The sequence below is a fragment of the Rhincodon typus genome, chromosome 43 (genome assembly GCF_021869965.1).
Source record: "Rhincodon typus isolate 14 chromosome 43, sRhiTyp1.1, whole genome shotgun sequence".
Classification (NCBI taxonomy): domain Eukaryota; kingdom Metazoa; phylum Chordata; class Chondrichthyes; order Orectolobiformes; family Rhincodontidae; genus Rhincodon; species Rhincodon typus.
Window position 1 is genome coordinate 2012966 of NC_063374.1, and position 6887 is coordinate 2019852.

General features: G+C 43.6%; 1 long non-coding RNA gene across 1 annotated transcript; it reads right to left on the reverse strand.

The window, feature by feature from the left end:
* Positions 1–901: 901 nt before the first annotated feature.
* LOC125487628 lies at positions 902–6146 on the reverse strand. Its single transcript, XR_007265996.1, has 2 exons — positions 6051–6146; positions 902–1038 (listed from the first exon to the last, which is right to left on the reverse strand). It is a non-coding gene; the product is annotated as an uncharacterized LOC125487628 (long non-coding RNA).
* Between the last annotated feature and the right edge of the window lie 741 nt (positions 6147–6887).

The following is a 6887-nucleotide window of genomic DNA, read 5'->3' on the forward strand; positions in this document are numbered from 1 at the left end:
GTGTTGAGGGATGCACTAAAGCTTGGGGCAGCCGCCGCCAAGGCGCGGTGGGGAAAGACCACCGTGTAAGACCCCTCGGCCGTACCGTATTAGGGCCCTGTGCAGGAACTGGGCCCAGCTGGCGCCTCCTCCAACTGGTCAGGGGGCCAACTATGACTACGGTAGTGATGACCACCGGAGTTTTTTTCCTTTTTTACCTTTGTTTTTTCCCTTTAGTTGGTGTACGTATCCCCAGGGTAATCCGGGACGGCTTGGATGACCGGGTAGGTGAAAGTGTGTTTATTTTTTTGTATTTTCTATGAATAAAGTATATTTTTTTAAATAAAAAAAAAAGTTTCTCTCCACTGTGAATGCAGCTCCGTGACACGGGACTCCGTGCTCTACGGGCTGTTTCCCGGGACACACACCGAGACCAACATCAACTGGGCCTGGAGGACCATCAATGCGGTGAAAGACGCTCTTTGGTCTGCCCGCAACTTGCTGGTCTTCCAGTTGAAAGAACTGACCCCGACCGAGTGTTGCAGACTGGCGCACTCCAAGGTTCAGGACTACGTGTTGAGGGATGCACTAAAGCTTGGGGCAGCCGCTGCCAAGGCGCGGTGGGGAAAGACCACCGTGTAAGACCCCTCGGCCATACCGTATTAGGGCCCTGTTCAGAAACTGGGCCCAGCTGGCGCCTCCTCCAACTGGTCAGGGGGCCAACTATGACTACGGTAGTGATGACCACCGGAGTTTTTTCTTTTTCTTCCCTTTGTTTTTTCCCTGTAGTTGGTGTACGTACCCCCAGGGTAATCCGGGACGGCTTGGATGACCGGGTAGGTGAAAGTGTGTTTATTGTTTTTGTATTTTCTATGAATAAAGTATATTTTTTTAAATAAAAAAAAAAAAAAAAGTTTCTCTCCACTGTGAATGGAGCATTTTCTTTCCATGTCGAAAAGCTGATGAGGATCAGGTTACATTAAATGAAGCAACTCTGTCAGATTCTGATGTGATGCTTGGTTTCAGTTTGCCAAGTGCAAATCCTCCTCTTTTATATCTCTGAAATTAAAACATAAATAGAGTGAGAGATAACCTATAAAAATACAAAAGCAAATAGTTTTTATGTTTTCATGGAATGTAAACATTCTGGCAAGGTCAGCATTGTTGCCCATTCTTAACGTCACTGGAGAAGGTGATGGTGAGCTGCCGTCTTGAACTGTTGGTGTCCATGTGCTGTAGGTAGACCCACAATGTTAGACAGTAAATTCCAAGATTTTGACCCAGTGGCACACAAGGAAAGGCAATATATTTCCAAGTCAGGATGGTTAGTGGTTTGCAGGGTGTTCCCGTCAACCTGCTGCCCTTGAGCTTCTAGACAGAAGTAGTTGTAAGTTTGGAAACTGCCACCTAAGGAGCCTTGGTGAATTTCAGCAGTGCATCTTATAGATGGTATACATTGCTGCTTTTGAAGGTGGAAGCAATGGATGTTTATGGATGTGGTGTCAATTATGTGGCGCGAATCAGTTGGGTTGCCCTGTTCTGTACGGTGTTGAGCTTCTTGAGTTTTGCTGGAGCTGCTCTCCAGGCAAATGGGGTGTATTCCACCATACTCCAGACTTAAGTCTTATAAAAGGGTTATAAAGGGTTTAACAGGCTTTGGGAAGACCAGAAGTGTTTTACTTGCAATGGAAATTCTGGCCTCTGATCTGCTCTTGTAGCTACTGTATTTATATGGCTGGTGTAGTCATCAAGCACCTATCCACTATTGTCCCATTTTCCAAAACTTGGCCCGTAGCCTTATATGGTATGGCATTTCAAATACCATCTAAAGAACTCTAAATGTTCTAATGGTTCCCACCTTTACCATCCTTTCAGACGGCAAATTCCAGATACCCACCACCCTCTGATGAAAATCTTTTTCTCATTAAACCTCCTGCCCTTAACCTTAAGGCTCTTAGTTATTGATCCTCTACTAAGGAATTTTTTTCTTGCCATCTATCCTTATAACTTTGCTCACTTCAATCAGGTCTGCCTTTAGCTTTCTCTGCTTTAAGGAAAACAACTCCTAGCCTACCTAGACTCTCTTCATAGTGGAAATGCTCCAGCTCAGGCAACACCTTGATGAAATGAACACTGAGAATGCTGGAGAAACGCAGTATGTCTCGCAGCATTTTGTGGAGAGAGAAACAGAGTTAACATTACGAGTCTGATAAGATTCTTCTTTGGAAATGAAAAGTATTGGAATTTTTTTTTGTGTACTGTTGACACAGGCAGAGGCCTAGTGCAAAAGCCAAAAGGCTTGTCAATGATGGAGGAAAAGAAAAGAGATGTAGTACAAACAAAATCAGAAATTGCTGGAGAAACTCAACAGGTCTGGCAGTATTTGTGAAGACAAAAAGCTTCAAGTCCAATGACCCTTCTTCTCATGTAAAAGAGATGTAAAATGAATGTAAATTAAAACATGAAAGGGAGGGAATGGGTGTCCTCTAAATTAAGAACAAAGGAAATAAGACACAAATAAGACAAAGCTATGAGTGAGGTGGCAGGGAGAAAGAGAAGAGAATATAAAAACAATGGTGAAAACATATAATGCGGTCAGTTTCTGAAAGTACTGAATTTAATGTTGACATCTCAAGGCTGCAAAGTTACTCAAACTTGTGCTGAATTGGAATACTACAGCAGGCCCAGGACAGAAATGTTAGTGTGAGAGTTAGATGGATCATCAAGTAACAACACCAGATGTTCCACTTAGGCACTTTACAGCCTCAAAGTCTAATAAATTATATCACTTTATTGATAATTCAGAGTACACCGCGAGGAAAGGGTCTTGAGGTCATTGATAATGACTCTACCTTTGGGCCAGGAAGGCTTGAGTTCAAGTCCTTACTGCCACAGAGTTATATCATAAGACACCAAAACAGATTGATTAAAAATAATTTAGGCAAGGTGTTAATTACCCAAATTGAATTTCTCTCACTTTGTATGGACAGGATCTGAGTAATGTCCAACATTGCAGGGCAGATGCTTGTGTTAATAATAGGGTGATAGAGTCATACAGCATGGAATCAGACCCTTCAGTCCAACTTGTCCACAACGACTAAGTTTCTCAAACTAAGCTAGTCCCATTTGCCTGAGTTTGGCCCATATCCCTCTAAATCCTTCCTGTTCATATACCCATCCACATGCCTTTTAAACAATGTGACTGTACCTGCATCTACCACTTCCTCTGGCAGTTCATTCCACATATGAAACACCCTCTGTGTGAAAAAGCTGCACCTCGGGTCCCTTTTGAATCTTTCTCTTTTTACCTTAAAATTATGCCCTCTAGCTTTGAACTCCCCTACCCGCAGGAAAAAACCTTTGCTATTCCCCCATATATGCCCCTTACGATTTTATAAACCTCTAAGGTCAACCTCCTCCGCTCGAATGAAAGAAGTCCCAGCTTATCCAGCCTCTCCTTATAACGCAAACCCTCCAGACATAGTAACATCTTTGTAAATCTTTTCTGCACCCTCTAAAATTTAATAACATCCTTCCCATAGCAGGGCTGCAGCTTTCTGGAACAGAATGATTCAGGACATGATTAATACTGATTTTCATTGCTGGATTGTTGGAGTTTTTTTCGAGTCCATAGCCTTTGCAGTCTCTAGTGCAGCGACTCAGTGAAGACACCATGTGTAAAAGGCTTTATTCAATAGTTCCACCACCAGGAAAACACTCATGTGTAATGATTTCTTGATACCATGTAATTCGATTCAATCTACATGAAGACTGGTACCTCTTTCAGCCCAACTGCTTGTTTTGCAGCGCTGTGGGGTCTGTGGATCATGTGTATATTGGTTGTGGGTGTTTGCACTCCTTTTTTAGTTACCTAAAGAACCTTTTGCTCTGTTTTTGGTTACGCTTCAGCCCTACGCTCCTGGTCTTCGGGCACTTGGTGCAGAGGGGTGCCGGCAGGTCGGGGGGATCTGCTAAGAGGATCTGCTCCTGGGCCTGGCCAGGCTGGCTATAAACAGGTACAGGCAGTGGGCCATGGAGGGGGTCATTTCAACCGACTGCCTGACCCTGTTCCGCGGCTATGTTCAAGCCTGGGTGTCCTTGGAGAGGGAGCACGCAGCGTCCACCAATGCTCTCAATGCCTTTAGAGAGAGGTGGGCACGGTGGAGTGCTTTATTTCCACTACAATCCTATTTTGATTTATTTTCTACCTATTCCCGTTCACTTTGTTTTTCACATAAGCACTGCCCTTATTGGGCTTTGCTTGTTACTGGCTCCCTGGCCACATGAGTGTTTTCCTGGTAGTGGAACTATTGAATAAAGCCTTTTACACATGGTGTCTTCACTGAGTCGCTGCACCCACACACACACACAACACGGGTGCTGTGGGGACAAATAAGCACTACTGCTCTGAAGCAGTAGTGTCGGGGTAAGGAAAAGAAAGAAAACCAGAATGAAGTCTGGTACCTGGGACGCTGAGAATATCAGCCAGAGATTGAGATGGATCACCCTCTCAATCTTTCTAGCCAACGATACTGACAAATACTTTAGTCACATGTTGTGCACTGATATGCTCAGCTTCTGTAACCATAACGTCAGCAAAGGGTTACTATAAACAAAATCAAAAGAGCTTAGATGAAGTACGAAAAGGAAACTAACAGAAAGCATAAGGACTGATACCAAAAGCTTCAATAAGTATATATAAAAGGGAAGAGATTTGTGAAAGCAAATGTCGACTCAAAAATGACGAGGTAATAATGGAAAACTTGGAAATAGCAGTGGTACTAAATCAATATTTTGTCTCTGTTTCACATCAGAAGATGATTTCTTCCTAAAAAATTCAGTTACTATGGAAGAACTTAGTGAAATGATTATATCCAGGGATAAGGTATTAAGTAAACTGATGAGATTAAAGGCAGGTAAATCCCCCGGGCCTAATGGCATGTGCTCTAGGGTATTAAAGGACGTGGCAGCAGAGATAACGGATGCATTAGTTATAATATTCCAAAATTCCACTCATTTAGCCAATCTATATCACTTTGTAGCCTCCATAGTCCTCTTTGTACCTTATCTTTGTGTCATTTAAGTGCCATATTTTCAGTCTCTTTATCCAAAATAGTTATATAAATGATTCAGAGGAATCTGTATTTTCTGGCATGCAATTCTTTATTGCAAATGACAGTACTGACGTTTAATATTTGCATCCAAGTGCATAGGCTTCTCATCTCATCACAGCCTTAGTTCAAACATGGATTAAGAGCCGAATTATGCACATACTAACACGGAACACGAGCAGGGCACCTGGCCCTTTGATCCTGCTCAGCCATTTAATAAAATCATGTTTGACCTGATTTTAACTTAAAGTCTGATGTCTCACAGTGCCAGGCACCCCAGGCTCGATTTCAGCTCTAGGTGGCTGCCTATGTGGAGTTTGCACATTCTTGCCATGTCTGCCTAGGTTTCCTCCTTGTGCTCCAGTTTCCTCCTGCAATCCAAAGATGTGCAGGCTAGGTGGACTAGCCATGGGAAATGTAGGGTTACTGGGGTGGGGTAGGGTAGGGCCATTGGTCTGGATGGGATGCTCTTTGATGGGTTGATGTGGACTCGATGGACCGAATGGTCTGCTGCCACACTGTAAGGGATTCTATGATTCTGCATTCCTGCATATCCCTGATAATCTGTTGTCATTCAAAATGTGGATTGAGAGTTATTCCCCTTGTTGCTACATTCCAACAGTACTTCAAACTGTTGAATGTCATTGAGTTCTGCGGAGCCAGACATCAAGGGGAATCAGGAGGTAGCCACCATCTTTACAGCGTGTACCATCTGCACAGAAACTGCAGCACCTTTCCCTGTCGGACGTTGCCCTCTATAAATATGGCTCACTCCCGAGCGCCCATTTGCACGTTGACCCCCTACAAATATGGCGGTTCTAAACGTGGGCCCGCCGCCGGGAAAAAGGCACCCGGCGGTCAAAGCGGCGTAAACACAGCATCGTGAATCTCATATTTGCCGTTTGAGACCTATACTGGCTGCTTATGAAGAAATCTTTATTATCAGTCGGCTTCACTCACCCGCAGTCTCTAGTTTTTTGCTGCTCTCGAAGCTACTCCGATACGTTCAACCGACTCTCCCAAGACTTAGAATGCGCATGCCCCGATTAGTGTCTGATACTGCGCATGAGCCAGTAAAGGCATTGCGCATACGTGGTGAGAGGCTGATAATGCGCTTGCGTACTTATCCCTTCACTGGACGTAGGACTCTGTCTCTGTTGCAAAGTTCTCTTGTTGACCACAAAGTAATTTTTTTTAATGATCCGATTACAATGTGAGCCATAGATATAAATAGATTAAGTCAATGCATACAGCAATCAAGTGCATGGGATCTATGCCGCAGTTCTAGCTGGATGTGACGAGCAGCAGTGAGGAAAAAAAGGCCCAATTTCAGATGTGAAGAGACTGGAGTCTGAGCAAGTGTGGAAACAAGTGACCGTTTTCCCCCATAGTGAACACTCAAACCCTTTCTCACCCTAAGAATGTGTCACTGGTATCAAATCCTTGAAACTTTTAAAGCTGAAGCTAATAATAGGAGCAAAGCCTGAACAGATGGTTTTGCACAGGTAAAATATCTGAAAGAACACGCTCCTTTACCTTTAGTAAATGGATGACTGACTGTATAATTTTACACATTCAGCTGGGGAGTAGTCCTTTTATGGTAAGGTGTAGGTACACAATTCGGAAAGAAGGACTGTGAGGTTCTTGAGCAGTTTCACATAGGGAGTGAGGAGGTATTGGTGGGTTTGGTTTAAAAGTGGACAAATTTCCAGTATCCTGTGAGTTGTATCTCACATTGCTGTGGGGGACTAGGGAGGAAGTTACAGGGGCTGTGAGTCAAATTTTTTGATTTCTCTC